We start from the raw sequence: 21,960 nt of genomic DNA, 5'->3' as shown, positions 1-21,960 counted from the left end.
AAAGAAAGAAAGAAAGAAAGAAAGAAAGAGAAAGAAAGAAAGAAAGAAAGAAAGAGAAAGAAAGAAAGAAAGAAAGAAAGAAAGAAAGAAAGAAAGAAAGAAAAAGAAAGAAAGAAAGAAGAAAGGAGGGAAGAAGGAAGTGACCAACTCCTTCTACATAGGGATTTGAACTCTCTTTTTTTCTTAACATAGGCATTTATGGCTATGAACAGCACTCTTAGAACTGTTTTTGCTGCATCCCATAAATTTTGGTGTATTGTTTTCCTATTTCCATTTGGATTTTGCTTTTGATATCTTCTTCGATCCATTGGTTGTTCAGTAGCATGTCTAACCTCCACATATTTGCTTTTTTTTTTTTTCAGTTTTCTCCTTGTAGTGATTTGTAGTTTTATATACCATTGTGATCAGAAAAGATACTTGATATGATTTCAATTTTCTTAAATTATTAAGACTTGTTTTGTGACCAAAGATGTGATTTATCCTGGAGAATATTCTATGTATGCTTGAGAAGAATGTATATTCTATTACTTTTGGATGGAATGTTTTGTGTACATCTGCTAAGCCTATATGGTTTATAGTGCTATTCCAGCTTGCTGGAGTTTTTTGTTTTGTTTTGTTTTTTATTTGTGTGTCTGTGTGTGTGTGTGTTTCTGTCTGGATGATCTATCCATTGATACAGGTGGGTATGAAAACCCCCTTATGTTATTGCTGTTTTCCCCTTTAGTTCTGATAATATTTGCTTATTATATTTACATGTTCCAATGTTGGGTGTATTTATATTTACAACTATTACAGCATCTTGATGAATTAATCCCTTTATAAGTATATAGTGACTTTCTTTTTCCCTCTTTTGTTCAATTTTGACTGGAAGTCTATTTTGTCTGATTTAAGTATCCCTCCACCCCATTCTATTTTGGTTAACATTTGTATGGAATCTCTTTCTCCATCCTCACACTTTCAGCCTATGTATGTTCTTAAAGTTAGTCTCTTGTAGATATCATGTTGTATTCTTTTTTATTCTTTTAAATTTATGTATTCATGAGAGACACAGAATGAGAGGCAGAGACACAAGCAGAGGGAGAAGCAGGCTCCTCATGGGTATCCCAAAGTGGGACTCGATCCTAGGACTCCAGGACCAAAGGCAGATGCTCAACCACTGAGCCACCCACGTGTCTCTGTATTCTGTTTTTTTTTTTTTTTAATTTTTATTTATTTATGATAGTCACACACACAGAGAGAGAGAGAGAGAGAGGCAGAGACACAGGCAGAGGGAGAAGCAGGCTCCATGCACCGGGAGCCTGACGTGGGATTCGATCCCGGGTCTCCAGGATCGCGCCCTGGGCCAAAGGCAGGCGCCAAACCGCTGCGCCACCCAGGGATCCCCTGTATTCTGTTTTTTAATCCATTTAGCCACTCTTTACCTTGACTGGAGAATTCAATCCATTTATGTTTAAAGACATTATTTATAGGTAAAGACTTACTATTGCCATTTTGTTAATTGTCTTCTGTTTGTAATTTTTTTCCTCTCTTGCTGTCTTCCTTTGTGATTTCTTTCTTGATTTTTTTGATAGTGGTATGCTTTAATTCCTTTCTTGTTATTGTTTTGTATCTATTCAAGGTTTCTTTTTCTGTACTTATCATAAGGCTTACATAAAATATCTTATAGGGGATCCCTGGCTGGCTCAGTGGTTCCCTGCCTGCCTTCAGCCCAGGGCACAATCCTGGAGACCCGGGATCGAGTCCCACGTGGGGCTCCCTGCATGGAGCCTGCTTCTCCCTCTGCCTGTGCCTCTGTCTCAGTCTCTCTCTTTCTCTCTGTGTCTCTCATGAATAAATAAATAAAATCTTTAAAAAAAATCTTATAGTTGTAACAGTCTATTTTAAATCTATCATTAGCAATTTAACTTCAATTGCATACAAAAACTTTATACTTTCACTTTTCTCCAACATTTAAAACTAATGGTGTCACACCATACATCTTTTCATATTGTGTATACATTAGCAATTATTGTAGTTATAGCTGTCTCTAATATCTTTATCTTTGAATTTTTATACTAGAGTTAAAAATGATTTATACTCCACAGAGTTTTAGAGTACTCTGAATTTGACTACATAAGTATCTTTAGTAGTATTCTTTATATTTTTATATGTTTTAATGTTATTTAGCCTTCTTTTATTTCAATTTAGAGAACTCCCTTTAGGGGCGGGGCAAGATGGCAGAGGAGTAGGGTCCCCAAGTCACCTTTCCCCACCAATTGACCTAGATCTAAATAACTTTCAATCATCCTGAACACCTATGAATACAACATGAGATTTAAAGAGAGAACAGCCAGAACACTACAGAGAGAAGAGTTTGCGCTTCTAACAAGGTAGGAAGGGGGAAAAAAATTAAAAAGAATCCAGTGGGGGGAGGGGCCCCACAAGGAGCCGGGCTAAGGCCGGGCAGCAAAAGCCTCCAGGACAGGAAGACCCAGCCCCAAAGAAGTGGGAACTTTAAAAATCCACACCAGATTCTTCCCAGACAGAGAAGTTCTTAGCAGGGAAACTGGGCAGAACCACAGGAGGGGCAGTGGAGCCTTCAGTCTCCTGGGGTCACTAACAGAGGAAGTGCACCCCGGGGGAGAGCACCCCACAGATGTGGGCCTTCCCGGTAAAAGGCTGGAGCGCGCGGCGGGGCCTGGGGAGCAGCTCAGGCAGCGGTTCCAGGCGGAGGGGGCTGCGCCCTGCTGCCTTCGGGAGCCGCGGCCTGGAGCGTGATTCCAGCAGCGCAGGCCCCGGAGCCCAGGGCACGGGGGGGACACAGCCCGGGATTCTGCGCTCCCCCCGGGACAGGCGGAGGCGGGGAGGGCACAGGACAGCGAGGACGCTCCTGCCGCTGGGCACCCCCGAGCTGTGCAGATCCGCGCCCCCCGCCCCCGGAGCATCCAGGCCAGTGTGGACTGGGAGCTGCGGTAGTTACTGCTGGAGCTGACTCCAGAGCTGGTGACCTGGCCACCGCCAGTGTGGTTCTTTCTCTTTTGCCACCCTGTGCCTGGGACAGAGCAGGGTCATCAGGGAACAGGGGCCTTACGGGGTCAACTGCTCCCACTGAGCCCGGCACCTGGGGGGGGGCAGGGCAGCTCCCCCAGGTGCACACACCTGAGAATCAGCACAGAAACCCCTCCCCCAAAAGACCAGCTGGAAGGACAGTGGAAGAACAAGTTCTTGACCGAGCAGCTGGAAAGCTCCAGGGGAGGTCGAGGGATTTGCAGTATATAGAACCAGAGGGTACCCATCCTTTTTTTTTTTTCTTCCTTTTTCCAGTACCACCCCGTTTATATATCAGACTATAAATTTCCTATTTTTTTCTCTTTTCCCACCTTAACTACAATATTTTACCACCTCTTCATTTTTAAGATTCTTCCTTTTTGACTTTCATATTTCTACAATTACAGGTCCTAGATATATTTTCCATTTCTGATTCCCTTCAATATACTCAACTTAATTTGGAGAAATATACAAGATATGGTTTTTTGTTTGTTTGTTTGTTTTGTGTTTCTTGTTTTCTCTGCCTCATTTTGTTCTACAATGATGGAAGTTAATACCTTCTAAAAAATGACCAGCACGAACCCAGAACCAAGTGGTATACCATGCTGGTTCGTTCTGTGAGATTCTTCATTCCCATTCTGCCCCCCTCTTTTATCTCACTTATGTTTTGGTGGTCAATGTTGGGGCCCCCTACAGGTATTTCTGGTTTATATAAATTTGGGACTGAGCATCTTCTAACATACAGAACTTAATACACTCAGAAACAACAGGATCACCCTCTAGAACCCCTCAGGTAGACTACATTCTCCTTCCACTACAACTTTGTCACCACCACCATCCCCTAGTCCCCTCTTCTTTTACTTTTCCTTCTTTCTTTTCTTTTTTTTTTTTTTCTTATTTTCTCTTCTTTAGGAATCCTAAAGATTTTTTTACTACTTTGTTTTAAAATTGTTTTTTTCACATTAGTGGTCCTTTTGTTTTAATTCATTCTGATATTTGTTTTCAATTTCTGGTTTCGACCTTGGCAGAGTCATCTAGGGTGAAATTTACTTAGGTCGTGGTTGATATTCTTGACTCAGCCCACTCCTATAGCTACTTTGCACTGAACAAAATGACTAGAAAGAACTCACCACAAAAGAAAGAACCAGAAATAGTACTCTCTCCCAAAGAGTTACAGAATTTGGATTAAAATTCAGTGTCAGAAAGCCAATTCAGAGGCACAATTATAAACCTACTGGTGACTCTGTAAAAAAGTATAAAGGAATCAGGAGACTTCATGACTGCAGAATTTAGAACTAATCAAGCCAAAATTAAAAATCAACTAAATGAGATGCAATCCAAACTGGAGGTCCTAACAACAAGGGTTAATGAGGTAGAAAAAGAGTGAGTGACACAGAAGACAAGTTGATGGCAAGGAAGAGAGCTGAGGATATAAGAGAAAAATAAAAAACCATGAGGAAAGGTTAAGGGAAATAAATGACAGCCTCAGAAGGGAAAATCTACATATAATTGGGGTTCCAGAGGGCACCTAGGGGGACAGAGGACCAGAAATCATATTTGAACTAATAATAGCTGAGAACTTCCCTAATTTGGGGAGGGAAACAGACATTCAGATCCAGGAGATAGAGAGGTTCCCCCCTAAAATCAACAAAAACTGTCAACACCTTGACATTTAATAGTGAAACTTGCAAATTCCAAAGATAAAGAGAAGATCCTTAAAGCAGCAACAGACAAGGGATCCCTAACTTACATGGAGAGAAATATTAGATTAACAGCAGGCCTCTCCACAGAGACCTGGCAGGCCAGAAAGGGCTAGCAGGATATATTCAGGGTCCTAAATGAGAAGAACATGCAGCCAAGAATACTTTATCCAGCAAAGTTCTCATTCAAAATAGAAGAGATAAAGAGCTTCCAAGATAGGCAGAAACTAAAAGAACATGTGACCACCAAACCAGCTCGGCAAGAAATATTAAGAGGAACTCTGTAAAAGAAAGAGGAATCTCAAAGTCCACAAAAACAGGGATATACCTATTCAGTATTATGATGACACTAAATTCATATCTTTCAATAGTAACTCTGAACATGAATGGGCTAAATGATCTCATCCAAAGACTCAGGGTTTCAGACAGGATAAAAAACCAAGACCCATCTATTTGTTGTCTACAAGAGACTCATTTTAGACCTAAGGACACCTTCAGCCTAAAAATGAAAGGTTGGAGAACCATTTACTATTCAAATGGTCCTCGAAAGAAAGCAGATCCTCATATCAGATAAGGTTTATCCCAAAGACTGTAGTAAGAGATGAAGAGGGACACTATATCATACTTAAAGTGTCTCTCCAACAAGAAGACCTAAAAATTATGAATATTTATGCCCCTATGTGGGAGCTGGCAAGTATATCAATCAATTAATAACCAAAGTAAAGAAATACTTAGATAATAATACACTATCACTGGGAGACTTCAGCACAGCAATTTCTGTAAATGGCAGATCGTCTAACCACAACATTACCAAAGAAACAAGAGCTTTAAATGATAACACTGCACCAGATGGGTTTCACAGATATTTACAGAACTTTGTATCCAAACACAACTGAATACACATTCTTCTCAAGTGCACATGGAACTTTCTCCAGAATACACCACATCCTGGGTCACAATCAGGTCTTAACTGATACCAAAAGATTGGGATTGTCCCCTGCATATTTTCAGACCATAATGCTTTGAAACTTGAACTCAATCACAAAAAGAAATTTGGAAGAAACTCAAACACATGGAGGTTAAAGAGCATCCTGCTAAAAGATGAATGGGTCAACCAGGAAATTAGAGAAGAATTAAAAAGATCCAAGGAAACTAATGAAAATGAAGATACAACCATTCAAAATCTTTTGGATACTGCAAAAGCAGTCCTAAGAGGGAAATACATCGCAATACAAGCATCCCTCAAAAAATTGTAGAACTCAAATACACAGGCTAAGCTGGCACTGAAAGGAACTTGGAGACAAAGCAGCCAATAAAACCTACACCAAGCAGAAAAGGAGAGTTAATAAAGATTCAAGCAGAATTCAATGAAATAGAGACCAGTAGGACTGTAGAACAGATCAACAAAACCAGGAGTTGGCTCTTTGAAAGAATTATAAGATAGATAAACCATTAGCCAGCCTTATTAAAAAGAAAGGAGAAAAGATTCAAATTAATAAAATCATGAATGAAAAAGGGGAGATCACAACCAATACCAAGGAAATACAAACGATTTTAAAAATGTATTATGAGCAGCTATACGACAATAAATTAGACAATCTAGAGGAAATGGACACATTTCTGGAAAACTACAAATTACCAAAACTGAAACAGGAAGAAATAGAAAACCTGAACAGGCCAATAACAAGGAAGGAAATTGAAGCAGGCATCAAAAATCTCCCAAGGGCCAGATGGCTTCCCAGGGGAATTCTATCAAACATTTAAAGAAGAAACAATACCTATTCTACTAAAGGTGTTCTGAAAGATAGAAAGGGATGGAATACTTCCAAACTTTCACGAGGCCAGCATCACCTTGATTCCAAAACCAGACTAAGACCCCACCAAAAAGGAGAATTATACACCAATATCCCTGATGAACACAGATGCAAAAATTCTCGACAAGATACTAGCCAATAGGATCCAACCATACATTAAGGAGATTATTCACCATGACCAAGTGGGATTTATCCCTGGGATGCAAGGCTGGTTCAACACTCATAAAGCAATCAACGTGATGGATCATATCAACAAGACAAAAAACAAGAACCGTATGATCCTCTCAATAGATGCAGAGAAAGCATTTGACAAAATAGAGCATCCATTCCTGATCAAAACTCTTGAGAGTGTAGAGATAGATGGAACATTCCTCAGCATCTTAAAAGCCATCTACAAAAAGCCCACAGCCAATATCATTCTCAATGGAGAAACACTGGGAGCCTTTTCCCTAAGATCAGGAACAGATAAGGATGTTCACTCTCACCACTGCTATTCATCATAGTACTAGAAGTCCTAGCTTCAGCAATCAGGCAACAGAAAGAAATACAAGGCATCCAAATTGGCCAAGAAGAAGCCAAATTCTCCCTCTTTGCAGATGACATGATACTGTAAATAGAAAACCCAAAAGACTCCACCCCAAAATTGCAAGAACTCAGACTGCAATTAGGCAGTGTGGCAGGATACAAAATCAATGCCCAGAAGTCAGTAGCTTTTCTATACACTAACAATGAACCTGAAGAAAGAGAAATTAAGGAGTCAATCCCATTTACAATTTCACCCCAAAGCATAAGATACCTAGGAATAAACCTAACCAAAGAGGTAAAGGATCTATACCGTACAAACTACAGAACACTTCTGAGAGAATGTGAGGAAGATATAAAGAGATGGAAAAATATTCCAAGCTCATGGATTGGAAGAATTAATAGTGTGAAAATGTCAATGCTACCCAGGGCAATTTACACTTTTAATGCAACCCCTGTCAAAATACCATGGACTTTCTTCACAGAGTTGGGACAAATCATCTTACAATTTGTGTGGAATCAGAAAAGGCCCTGAATAGCTAGGGGAATATTGAAAAAGAAAACCAGAGCTGGGAGCATCCAATGCCAGATTTCAAGTTATACTACAAAGCTGTGGTCATCAAGACAGTGTGGTACTGACACAAAGACAGACACACAGATCAATGGAACTGAATAGAGAACCCAGAAATGGGCCCTCAACTCTATGGTCAACTAATATTCCACAAAGCAGGAAAGACTATCCACTGGAAAAAGGACAGTCACTTCACTAAATGGTGCTGGGAAAACTGGACAGCCACATGCAGAAGAATGAAACTAGACCACTCTCTTACACCATACACAAAGATAAACTCCAAATAGATGAAAGATCTAAATATGAGACAAGGATCCATCAAAATCCTAGAGGGGAACACAGGCAACACCCTTTTTGAACTTGACCACAGCAACTCCTTGCAAGATACATCCATAAAGGCAAGAGAAACAAAAGCAAAAATGAATTATTGGGACTTCATCAAGATCAAAAGCTACTGCACAGCAAAAGAAACAATCAGCAAAATTAAAAGACAACCTATAGAATGGGAGAAGATATTTGCAAATGACCTATCAGATAAAGGGCTAGTATCCAAGATCTATAAAAAACTTATGAAACTCAACACCCAAGAAACAAACAATCCAATCATGAAATGGGAAAAAGACATGAACAGAAATTTCACCAAAGAAGACATAGGCATGGCCAACAAGCACATGAGAAAATGCTCCGCACCACTTGCCATCAGGGAAATACAAATCAAAACTGCAATGAGATACCACCTCACACCAGTGAGAATGGTGAAAATTAACAAGACAGGAAACAACAAGTATTGGAGAGGACGTGGAGAAAGGGGAACCCTCTTGCATTGTTGGCGGGAATGTGAACTGGTGCAGCCACTCTGGAAAACCATGTGGAGGTTCCTCAAAGAGTTAAAAATAGAACTGCCCTACCACCCAGCAATTGCACTGCTGGGGATTTACCCCAAAGATACAGATTCAGTGAAAGAGCAGGACACCTGCACCCCAATGTTTATAGCAGCAATCCATCCACAATAGCCAAACTAGGGAAGGAGCCTCAGTGTGCATCAAAAGACGAATGGATAAAGAAACTGGTATATTTCTACAATGGAATATTACTCAGCCATTAGAAATGACAAATACCCACCATTTGCTTTGTCGTGGATGAACTTGAGGGTATTATGCTGAGTGAAATAAGTCAATCGTAGAAAGACAAATGTTATATGATCTCATTCATTTGGGGAATATTAAAAATAATGAAAGGGATTAAAGAGGAAAGGAGAGTACATGAGTGGGAATATCAGTGAGGGTGACAGAACATGAGAGACTCCTAACTCTGGGAAACGTATAAGGGGTGGTGGAAAGGAAGGTGGGTGGGGGATGGGGTGACTTGGTGATGGGCACTGAGGGGGGCACTTGTCGGGAGGAGCACTGGGTGTTATGGTGTATGTTGGCAAATCGAACTCCAATAAAAAATATATACGAAAAAAAAGAACTCCCTTTAGCATTCTTTTTAAGGCAAATCTAGTGGTGATGAACTCTCTTTGTATTTGTTTGAAATGTATCTATCTATTCTTAGTATCTGAAGGACAGATTTGCCAGGTATAGTATTCTTGGTTGCAGTTTTTCATTTTGAATGTTTTGAATATATTATTCACTCCCTCTTGTTCTGCAAGATTTCTGCTGAGTTCACTCATATCCATATACATTTCCTTAGATATGATGAGTCTCTTTTCTAATGCCGCTTTTAAAATTCTCTTCTTTTCTTTGGGTTTTGAGACTTTGATTATGATGTTTCTCTGGGTAATCTTTAGGTTTATCCTGCTTTGAGATTTTGAGCTTCATGTACCTGAATGTCTATATCTTCCCCAAGATTTGGGAAATTTTTACTTCTACCCTTGTTGAAATCCATAGTAAATTGTGTTACACAATAAATTATTGTTTAAATAATTTTAGATAGGTAAAAACTACATTTTAAAATCCTCATTCACATGTTTATCATTTTCAATATTTTTCACTTCTTTATGTAGTTTTGCATTTCTATCTGGCATCATTTTCTTTTTGTCTAAAGAACTTTATCTAATATTTTTACAGGTCTGTTGGCAAATTCTTTCAGCTTTAGATTGTCTAAAAGAGTATTTATTTTCCCATCTTTTAAAAAATTATATAAATCTTTTAAAATAATTTTAGGTTTACATAAATATTGCAAAGATAATAGAGTTCCTACATACTCTTCATCCAGGTTCCTCTATTATTAGTATCTGAATTACTACAGTGCCTTTGTCACAAAGAAACAACAATCATGCATAACTATTACCTAAACTTCACACTTTATTTAGATTTCATTAATTTTTACCTAATGTCATTTTTCTGTTTCAAGAGGCTATCTAGAACACCATATAACATTTAATTGTGATACTTCCCTAGAGTCCTCTGGTCACTGATATTTTCTTTAGCTTTCCTTGGGCTTGATGACCTTGACAATTTGAAAACTACTGACCAGGTATTTTGTAGATTGTGCTTTGATTTTGGCTTCATCTGATTGTCTCATGGTTAGACTGAGGTTATGTGATTTGGAAAGGAAGACCACAAAGGTGAAGTGCCATGCTCATTTCTTTATATATTAAGGGTACATGCTACCAACATGAATGATCACTGATTATGTTAACCTTGATAATATGGCTTAGGTAGTGTTTACCAGGTTTCACCACCATAAAGTTATATTTTGGGCTCTTTTCCATGTACTACTCTTTGGAAGCAAGTCACTAAGCATAACCACATGCAAGAATGTGTGAAAGGAAATTAAACTCCATCTCCTTAAGCAGAATATCCGTGTAAGTTATTTGGAATTCTTGCGCATAAGAGATCGGTCTATATTCCCCCTCTCAGTGTTCAAATTATTCCAGGTCAAACATTGTGGTGTCTATGTCCTTTTGATATACCATTATCATTTCCTTACTTCCTGGTACCTCTTAGGCAAATTCATATTTTATTTTCCCATTCCTCTTCAGCACTGATGTTCACGACTTAAAGGAGCTCTGCTTAATTTTTTAAACTGGAGAATAGTATTAGAAATAAGTATCTCAGGGATGCTTTGGTGGAACAGTTGGTTACATGTCTGACTCTTGGTTTTGGCTCAGGTCATGATCTCAGGGTCATGAGAGCCAGCCCTGTGTTGGGCTCTGTGCTCTGCACAGAGTCTGCTTATGACTTTCTTTCCTTCTCCTTCTGCCCCTTCCCCACTCTCTCTCAAATAAATAAATAATAAACAACGTAGATAGAGCTAAAGAATATTATGCTAAGTGAAATAATTCAGAGTAATATCATTATCATATGATTTCACTCATATGTGGAATTTAAGAAACAAAACAAATGAACATAGGGGGAAAGAGAGATGGAGGAAAACAGAAAAATAGACTCTTAACTATAGAGAATAAACTGATGGTTACCAGAGGGAAGATGGGTGGGCAGATGGGTTAAACTGGTGATGGGGACTAAGGAGGGTACTTGTGGGGATGAGTACTGGCTGTTGTATGTAAGCGTTGAATCTCTAAATTCTACACCTGAAACTAATATTACACTGTTTGTTAACTAACTAGAATTTACTTTTTATTTTTTTTTAAGATTTTTTTTTTTTTTGACAGAGAGCGCAAGCAGAGGGAGCAGCAGGCAGAGAGACAGAGGGAGAAGCAGGTTTCTCAATGAGTGGGGAGCCTGACACAAGGCCTGATCCCAAGATCCTGGGTCATGACCTGAGTCAAAGGCAAATTCTTAGCCAACTGAGCCAACCAAGTGCCCCAACTAACTGGAATTTAAATAAAAACTTGAAAAAAATAAAAATAAAAAAAATTTAATTTTTTAATGTTAAGAATTGCAGAAGACTTCTCATGAGAAAATGTGTCCGATGGAACACAGTGTAACAACAGCTTTAATATTGAATGAAAAAACTGTCAACCCAAGTGAGTGGCTCAGTGGCTGAATGTCTCTGCCTTGGGGTCAGGGCATGATCCTGGAGTCCTGGGATCGAGTACCACATCAGACTCCCTGCGGGGAACCTGCCTCTCCCTCTGCTGTGTCTTTGCCTCTCTCTCTCTGTTTCTCTCATGAATAAATAAATAAAATATTTTTTAAAACCTGTCAACCAAAAAAAATAAAAAAATAAAAACCTGTCAACCTAGATTCTTATAATCTTTAAATATTCTTTCAAAAATGAGAACAAAATTTTTGACTGTTGAAGAAGGTTGAAAACAAGGAAAGGAAAAAAACTAGTATGAACAATGTGATATTAGTTTAGTCAGAGACATCGATATGAACCTTTGCTTAGGTTAATATAGATACAGATAAAGAGAAATAATAATAAATATGTGTATACTCATTGTTTGGTATATGTACATATAATTCCTAGTTCTGTCTGCTGAGAGGGCCTAAAACAAATGACACCTCATTAACAATATGTATACCCAGCGCCCAGATATTGATTTCTTTTTTTCTTAAAGATTTTTTTATTTGCCTGGAAAACTCTCTGTCTCTCCTATTCTAAGTGATAGCCTCTCTGGATAGAGTATTCTTGGCTGCACATTTTTCCCATTCATTACTTTATATATCATGCCACTCTCTTCTAACATGCCAAGTTTCCATTGAGAGATATGCAGCTAGCCTTATGGGTCTTCTCTTAGAAGTTATAGACTTCTTTTGTCTTGTTGACTTTAAGGTTTTTTATTTATCACTACATTTTGCAAATTTAATTACAATATGTCTTGGTGTTGGCCTGCTTTTGCTGATTTTGATGGGAGTTCTCTGTGTCTCCTGGATCTGGATGTCTGTTTCCTTCCTCAGATTAGGTAAGTTTTCAGCTATTATTTCCTAAAACAAATTTTCTGCCCCTTTTTCTCCCTTCTTCTTCTGGGACTCCTATAATACGGATGTTATTATGTTTGGAGTTATTATGATGGAGTCACTGAGTTACTTAAGTCTATGTTGTATTCCATAATTGTTCTTCCCCTCTTGTTCAGCTTCATTAACTTCTATTATTTTATCTTCTAAATCACTTATTCATCCCTCTGCTTCTTCCATCCTTGTGTTCATTGCATCAAGTCTTTTTCAAATTTCAGTTATTTTATTTTTCATTTCTGACTGATTCGTTTTTCTTATTTTAACTCTTATCTGCAGTGAGATGCTCCCTGAAGTCTTCTATTATTTTCTCAAGCCTGGTGAATATCCTTATGATTGTTGCTTTAAATTCACCATCAGACTTGTTAAAACAGACTTATATCTGTTTTGCTATCTCTGGCTATGACCTTATGCTGTTCTTTCATTTGGGAGGAATTCCTCCATCTTCGCATTTTGTCTGTCTTTGTCTTCCTCTCTGTATTAAAAAAGCCAGTTATGTTCCCTGCTCCTGAGAGTAATGGCTTTATGAAGAAGAGGTCATATATTTTCAGGGTCTGGCACTTCAGATAGTGTCTCTGGTGTGTGTTGCATCCACTCTGCTGTTGTGTTTTGGCTGCTCTATTCTTCAGGCCCGTCATCTGCAGAGGCCCTGCTTGCCTGCAGTGGGCAATATTTAGTCCTTGACCAGAATATGGCAAGTTTTAACTAGGTTAAATGAAACCTGATACTACTTCCAATACAATTGAAGCCCTGCAGAACTCTCTGGTCAGAAGTCATGGTGTGGGCAGGGGTTTCTGCTAGTCTTCTGGGAAGGTGCCCATTATGATGGGACTGAAGTAAACTTGAGAAAGAAGGGGGGGAGGGCCTCACCATGCTGGGACTGGGGTAAGTTTAACACAGAAGAGCATTCATGCCAGTGTGGGACTTGATGTAAGTAGGTCAGGCAGCCAGTGTTGGGGCTGAGCTGCTTCCTGTGGGTGGCTCTGCATTTATCCTGAGAGGTGGGGAAGGGAAATGGTGACTGCTGGCTCCTTTGTTCTTAGAGAAGTGTCTCTGTGAATGCTACCTCTCAAGGATGCACTCCAAGAAGAGGGACCAGTCTCTTCCCCATGTGCTCCAGGTGTTCTCCAGATCACAGTTTCTACACCATCTGCCCCCTAATTGTTTGCCTGCCTTCTCTCCAGGAGAAGGCTAGTGCCTTTAGGGCTCTATCCCAGCCAAGCCCACCTCCAGTAAAACTCTAGTCTTTAACCCCTCTGGTTGCAGTCCCTCTCATCGTCCCAGCCAGTGGCTTTGGGAAAGCTTCTCCTGGCTTCTCCTTATCCATTCCCCTGTGTGATCCTCTGTCTTTGGATTTTCTCCTTGACACAGCTTGCTCCTCTCTGCAGCACCCATGATTGCTTCTCTCCCAAACCATATCTTTGCACTTCCTACCTTCTTTGATGTGGCTTCTTTTCTCCCTTTAGTTGCGGAATTTGTTCTGATAGTCTTTAGAACTACCTTGATTTCTAAGGTATTCAGAATAATTTTAAAGTTATCTAGTTGTGTTTAAAGGATGAGATGAACCTAGAATCCTACTACACTGTCATCTTAGCTCCTCCTAGCCTTTCTTAATTTTATATTTCTGTATATAATGGTTCTTTTCTTTAGCTGCTTCACCGGTTTTCATCAGTTTGATAATTATGTTTCAGTATGATTTTCTTTGTATCTTTCTGCCTAGGATTCATTGAGATTCTCAAATCTATGAATGTACTTTTCATCAAACCAAAAACTTTTTAGCCATTATTTCTTTTAATATTTTTTTCTGTCGCTCAACTCAGTGAGACTATACTCTCTTCAGGTCCTCTTCCTTGCACTGGAGATCAGACTGTGCCTTAAGGAAGAAAGGTGGAATGGTTGTAGACTATATCTCTTTTCCCCTCTTATTCATGGATCACTGTTCTATGCTGCCCTTTGTCTAAAGTCAGTTGTTTTATATAGTGTATCCAGTTGTGTAGTTGTTTATGATGGGGAAGTAAGATAGTCCAGAATATATTACTCTGTCATAGCTAGAGAAATGCCTTTTATCTATTTTTTACTATTTTAATAATTTTGAATTTTCTTCTCTATTTATATTGTAGTGTTTTATCTCTTTTTTTATTTTTTTTATTTTTTTAAATTAATTTTTATTGGTGTTCAATTTACCAAAATACAGAAAAACACCCAGTGCCCATCCCGTCAAGTGTCCACCTCAGTGCCCGTCACCCATTCCCCTCCAACACCCGCCCTCCTCCCCTTCCACCACCCCTACTTCGTTTCCCCGAGTTAGGAGTCTTTATGTACTGTCTCCCTTCCTAATATTTCCCAACATTTCTTTTCCCTTCCTTTATATTCCCTTTCACTATTATTTATATTCCCCAAATGAATGAGAACATACACTGTTTGTCCTTCTCCGATTGACTTATTTCACTCAGCATAATACCCTCCAGTTCCATCCACGTTGAAGCAAATGGTGGGTATTTGTCGTTTCTAATTGCTGAGTAATATTCCATTGTATACATAAACCACATCTTGTTTATCCATTCATCTTTCGATGGACACCGAGGCTCCTTCCACAGTTTGGCTATTGTGGCCATTGCTGCTAGAAACATCGGGGTGCAGGTGTCCCGACGTTTCATTGCATCTGAATCTTTGGGGTAAATCCCCAACAGTGCAATTGCTGGGTCATAGGGCAAGTCTATTTTTAACTCTTTGAGGAACATCCACACAGTTTTCCAGAGTGGCTGCACCAGTTCACATTCCCACCAACAGTGTAAGAGGGTTCCCTTTTCTACACATCCTCTCCAACATTGGTTGTTTCCTGTCTTGTTAATTTTCCCCATTCTCACTGGTGTGAGGTGGTATCTCATTGTGGTTTTGATTTGTATTTCCTTGAAGGCAAGTGATGCAGAGCATTTTCTCATGTGCATGTTGGCCATGTCCATGTCTTCCTCTGTGAGATTTCTGTTCATGTCTTTTCCCAATTTCATGATTGGATTGTTTGTTTTTTTGGTGTTGAGTTTAATAAGTTCTTTATAGATTTTGGAAACTAGCCCTTTATCTGATAATGTCATTTGCAAATATCTTCTCCCATTCTGTAGGTTGTCTTTTAGTTTGGTTGACTGTATCCTTTGCTGTGCAAAAGCTTGTTATCTTGAAGAAGTCCCAATAGTTCATTTTTGCTTTTGTTTCGTTTGCCTTTGTGGATGTATCTTGCAAGAAGTTACTGTGGCCAAGTTCAAAAAGGGTGTTGCCTGTGTTCTCTTCTATGATTTTGATGGACTCTTGTCTCACATTTAGATCTCTCATCCATTTTGAGTTTATCTTTGTGTATGGTGAAAGAGAGTGGTCCAGTTTCATTCTTCTGCATGTGGATGTCCAATTTTCCCAGCACCATTTATTGAAGAGACTGTCTTTCTTCCAATGGATAGTCTTTCCTCCTTTATCGAATATTAGATGACCATACATTTCAGGGTCCACTTCTGGGTTCTCTATTCTGTTCCATTGATCTATGTGTCTGTTTTTGTGCCAGTACCACACTGTCTTGATGACCACAGCTTTGTAGTACAACCTGAAATCTGGCATTGTGATGCCCCCAGCTATGGTTTTCTTTTTTAAAATTCCCCTGGCTATTCGGGGTCTTTTCTGATTCCACACAAATCTTAAAATAATTTGTTCTAACTCTCTGAAGAAAGTCCATGGTATTTTGATAGGGATTGCATTAAACGTGTAAATTGCCCTGGGTATCATTGACATTTTCACAATATTAATTCTGCCAATCCATGAGCATGGAATATTTTTCCATCTCTTTGTGTCTTCCTCAATTTCTTTCAGAAGTGTTCTATAGTTTTTAGGGTATAGATCTTTTACCTCTTTGGTTAGGTTTATTCCTAGGTATCTTATGCTTTGGGGTGCAATTGTAAATGGGATTGACTCCTTAATTTCTCTTTCTTCAGGTTCATTGTTAGTGTATAGAAATGCCATTGATTTCTGGGCATTGATTTTGTATCCTACCACGCTACCAAATTGCTGTATGAGTTCTAGCAATCTTGGGGTGGAGGCTTTTGGGTTTTCTATGTAGAGTATCATGTCATCGGCGAAGAGGGAGAGTTTGACTTCTTCTTTGCCAATTTGAATGCCTTTAATGTCTTTTTGTTGTCTGATTGCCGAGGCGAGGACTTCCAGAACTATGTTGAACAGCAGTGGTGAGAGTGGACATCCCTGTCTTGTTCCTGATCTTAGGGGAAAGGCTCCCAGTGTTTTCCCCATTGAGAATGATATTTGCTGTGGGCTTTCCGTAAATGGCTTTTAAGATGTCGAGGAAAGTTCCCTCTATCCCAACACTCTGAAGGGTTTTGATCAGGAATGGATGCTGTATTTTGTCAAATGCTTTCTCTGCATCTAATGAGAGGATCATATGGTTCTTGGTTTTTCTCTTGCTGATATGATGAATCACATTGATGGTTTTACGAGTGTTGAACCAGCCTTGTGTCCCGGGGATAAATCCTACTTGGTCATGGTGAATAATTTTGTTAATGTGTTGTTGGATCCTATTGGCTAGTATCTTGTTGAGAATTTTTGCATCCATGTTCGTCAGGGATATTGGTCTGTAATTCTCCTTTTTGGTGGGGTCTTTGTCTGGTTTCGGAATTAAGGTGATGCTGGCCTCATAGAACGAATTTGGAAGTACTCCATCTCTTTCTATCTTTCCAAACAGCTTTAGTAGAATAGGTATGATTTCTTCTTTAAACGTTTGATAGAATTCCCCTGGGAAGCCATCTGGCCCTGGACTCTTGTGTCTTGGGAGGTTTTTGATGACTGCTTCAATTTCCTCCCTGGTTATTGGCCTGTTCAGGTTTTCTATTTCTTCCTGCTCCGGTTTTGGTAGTTTGTGGCTTTCCAGGAATGCGTCCATTTCTTCTAGATTTCCTAATTTATTGGCGTACAGCTGTTCATAATATGTTTTTAAAATCGTTTGTATTTCCTTGGTGTTGGTAGTGATCTCTCCTTTCTCATTCATGCTTTTATTAATTTGAGTCTTCTCTCTCTTCTTTTTAATAAGGTTGGCTAATGGTTATCTATCTTATTAATTCTTTCAAAGAACCAACTCCTGGTTCTGTTGATCTGTTCCACAGTTCTTTTGGTCTCGTTATCATTTAGTTCTGCTCGAATTTTAATTAACTCTCTTCTTCTGCTGGGGGTGGGGTCTATTTGTTGCTTTTTCTCTAGTTCCTTTATGTGTAAAGTGAGCTTTTGAATTTGAGTTCTTTCCAGTTTTTGAATGGATGCTTGTATTGCGATGTATTTCCCCCTCAGGACTGCTTTTGCTGCATCCCAAAGATTTTGAACGGTTGTATCTTCATTCTTATTAGTTTCCATGAATCTTTTTAATTCTTCCTTAATTTACTGGTTGACCTGTTCATCTTTTAGCAGGATGGTCCTTAACCTCCACGTGTTTGTGGTCCTTCCAAACTTCTTGTTGTGATTAAGTTCTAATTTCAAGGCATTATGGTCTGAGAATATACAGGGGACTATCCCGATCTTTTGGTATCGGTTCAGACCCGATTTGTGACCCAGTATGTGGTCTATTCTGGAGAAAGTTCCATGTGCACTTGAGAAGAATGTGTATTCAGTTGAGTTTGGATGTAAAGTTCTGTAGATATCTGTGAAATCCATCTGGTCCAGTGTATCATTTAAAGCTCTCGTTTCTTTGGAGATGTTGTGCTTAGAAGACCTATCTAGTATAGAGAGAGCTAGATTGAAGTCACCAAGTATAAGTGTATTATTATCAAAGTATTTCTTCAGTTTGGTTATTAATTGGTTTAAATATTTGGCAGCTCCCACATTCGGGGCATATATATTGAGGATTGTTAAGTCCTCTTGTTGGATAGATCCTTTGAGTATGAAGTAGTGTCCCTCTTCATCTCTCACTATAGTCTTCGGGGTAAATTTTAATTTATCGGATATAAGGATGGCAACCCCTGCTTTCTTTTGAGGACCATTTGAATGGTAAATGGTTCTCCAACCTTATTTTCAGGTTGTAGGTGTCCTTCTGTCTAAAATGAGTCTCTTGTAGACAGCAAATAGATGGGTCCTGCTTTTTTATCCAGTCTGAAACCCTGCGCCTTTTGATGGGGTCATTAAGCCCTTTCACGTTCAGAGTTACTATTGAGAGATATGAGTTTAGTGTCATCATATCTATTCAGTCCTTGTTTTTGTGAATTGTTCCACTGAACTTCTTCTTAAAGGGGAATTTTAAGAGTCCCCCTTAAAATTTCTTGCAGAGCTGGTTTGGAGGTTACATATTCTTTCAGTTCCTGCCTGTCTTGGAAGCTTTTTATCTCTCCTTTCATTTTGAATGAAAGCCTTGCTGGATAAAGTATTCTTGGTTGCATGTTCTTTTCATTTAGGACCCTGAATATATCCTGCCAGCCCTTTCTGGCCTGCCAGGTCTCTGTGGAGAGGTCTGCTATTACCCTAATATTCCTCCCCATAAAAGTCAGGGACTTTTTTTCTCTTGCTGCTTTAAGGATCTTCTCCTTATCTTTGGAATTTGCAAGCTTAACTATTAAATGTCGAGGTGTTGAACGGTTTTTGTTGATTTTAGGGGGGGATCTCTCTATTTCCTGGATCTGAATGCCTGTTTCCCTTCCCAGATTAGGAAAGTTTTCAGCTAGGATTTGTTCAAATACATATTCTGGCCCTCTGTCCCTTTCGGCGCCCTCGGGAACCCCAATTAAACGTAGGTTTTTCTTCCTCAGGCTGTCATTTATTTCCCTTAATCTATCCTCATGGTCTTTTAATTGCCTGTCTCTTTTTTCCTCAGTTTCCCTCTTAGCCATCAACTTGTCTTCTATGTCACTCACTCGTTCTTCCACCTCATTAAGCCTCGTCTAGGACTTCTAGCTTGGATTGCATCTCATTTAATTGATTTTTAATTTCTGCCTGATTGGATCTAAATTCTGCAGTCATGAAGTCTCTTGAGTCCTTTATGGTTTTTTCTAGAGCCACCAGTAGCTGTATAATAGTGCTTCTGAATTGGCTTTCTGACATTGAATTGTAATCCAGATTTTGTAACTCTGTGGGAGAGAGGGCTGTTTCTGATTCTTTTTTTTTTTTTTTTTTTTGAGGTAAGGTTTTCCTTCTAGTCACTTTGCTCAGTGCAGAGTGGCCAAAAACAAGTTGTATTGGGAAAAGGAGAAAAAGAGAGAGAAGGAAAGAAAAGAGAAAAAGAAAAAAGAGAAAGAAGAAAAAAAAGGGGGGAAAAGAGAAGAAAAAGAGAAAGAAAAAGAAAGAAAGGAGAAAAAAGAAAAAAAAGGGGGGGTGGGGTGGGGGAAGCAATCAGAAATCAAGAAGAAAGAAAGAAAAAAAAGCACAAAACAAAACAAAAACAAAAACAAAAAAAACCCGGGGGAATATCTTCTGATTCTGTGTACTTTAAGTCCCTTGACTTCCCTTGGAATGGGTCCGTCTCACTGGTCTTCTGGGGGAGGGGCCTGCTGTGCTGATTCTCAGGTGTTAGCACTTGGGGGAGCCGCTCTGCCCCTGCCTGGTGCAGGGCTCAGTGGGGGTTGTTCACCCCGTGAGGCCCCGGGAGGAAGCCACAGTGGCGGGGGCAGCTCTGGGACCCTGGAGTCAGCCCCCGCAGTAGCTCCGGGGCTCTCCGTCTGCAGGGCCTGGGGGCTCCGGGGCGGGGCCGCTGATCCGCTCAGCTCCGGGCAGGAGCGTCCTCGCTGTCCTGGGCCCTCCCGGCCTCTGCCTGTCCCGGGGGAGGCCGGATCCTGGGCTGTGTCCCGGCGCCCTGTGCTGCGGGGCCTGCGCTGTTGGATTCGCGCTCCCGCCCCGCAGCCCCCTCCGCGGAGCCGCCGCCCGAGCCCCTCCGAGCTGCTCCGGGTCCCGCCGAGCGCTGCAGCCCTTAGGGAGCTCGGCCCACTCTCCCGGGGCGTAGGTGCCTGTTAGTGTCCCAGGGAGCCCGAGGGCGTCCCCGCCCTCCTGGGTCCCGCTCTAACTCCCTGCGAGCCCCTTTCCGCGGGGAACGTTGGTGCAGCTCCGGCTCCTCCGGGACGGGGCTCTCCTGTCCTGGGGACACTCGCCCCGGCCTCAGCCTGGCTCCTCGCGGGGCCCCTCCCCCTTGGAGGCCTTTTGTTTCTTTATTTCTTTTTTCCCGTCTTCCTACCTTGATAGAAGCGCGAACTCTTCTCCCTGTAGCGTTCCAGCTGGTCTCTCTTTAAATCTCAGACCGAATTCGTAGATTTTCAGGATGATTGGAAAGTTTTCTAGGTAATTTGTTGAGGACAGGTGACTTGGAGACCCTACTCTTCCGCCATCTTGCCCCTCCGCCTATCTCTTTTTTTAAAAAAATTAAAAGAAATTAATTTAAATTCAGTCTAGTTAACATAGAGTGTGTTACTGTTTTCAGGGGTAGAGATTAGTGATTCATTAGTTGCATATAACACCAAGTGCTCATTATATCAAGTGTGCTCCTTAATTCTCATCACCCAAATACCCCATCCCCACTATCTCCCCTCCAGCAACCTTCAGTTAGTTTCATATAGTTAAGAGTCTCCTATGGTTTGCCTTCCTCTCTGTTTTTATCTTATTTTATTTTTCCATCCCTTTCCATCCCTTTCCCTATATTCATCTGTTTTGTTTCTTAAATTCCACATATAGGTGAAATCATTTGGTATTTGTCTTTCTTTGACTGACTTACTTAGCATTATACCCTCTAGTTCCCTCTATGTCATTGCAAATGGCAAGATTTCATTCTTTTTGATGGTTGAGTATATTCCATTGTGTGTGTGTGTGTGTGTGTGTGTGTGTGTGTGTGTGTGTGTATACACCACATCTTCTTTATCCATTCATCTGTTGATGGACTTCTGGGCTTTTTCCATAGTTTGGCTATTGTGGACATTGCTGCTATAAACATTGGGGTGCATGTGCCCCGTCAAATCACTATTTTTGGATGCTTTGGATAGATAACTAGTAGTGCAGTTGCTGGGTCATAGGGTAGTTATATTTTTAACTTTTTGAGGAACCTCCATACTGTTTTCCAGAGTGGCTGTGCCAGTTTGCATTCCTAACAACAGAATAAGAGAAATTTATAAACACTAAACCAGCCCTGCAAGAAATATTAAAGGGGATCTTTTGAGTGGAGAGAGAGCCCAAAAGTGACAAAGACCAGAAGGGAAGCGACAATCTATAGAAACAGCAACTTAAAGTAATACAATGTCACTAAATTCTTATCTTTCAGTAATTACTCTGAATGTAAATAGACTTAGTGCCCCAGTCAAAAGACATAGGGTATCAGAATGGATAAAAATGAGGACCCATCAATATACTGCTTATAAAAAACTAATTTAGATGCAAAAACACTTCCGGATTGAACGTGAGGGGGTGGAGAACCATTTATCATGCTAATGGACATTTTTTAAAAAGGTAGAATA

Source organism: Vulpes vulpes, chromosome 1 (assembly GCF_048418805.1).
Source record: "Vulpes vulpes isolate BD-2025 chromosome 1, VulVul3, whole genome shotgun sequence".
Taxonomy (NCBI): Eukaryota; Metazoa; Chordata; class Mammalia; order Carnivora; family Canidae; genus Vulpes; species Vulpes vulpes.
Note: the sequence above shows the minus strand (reverse complement) of the source record.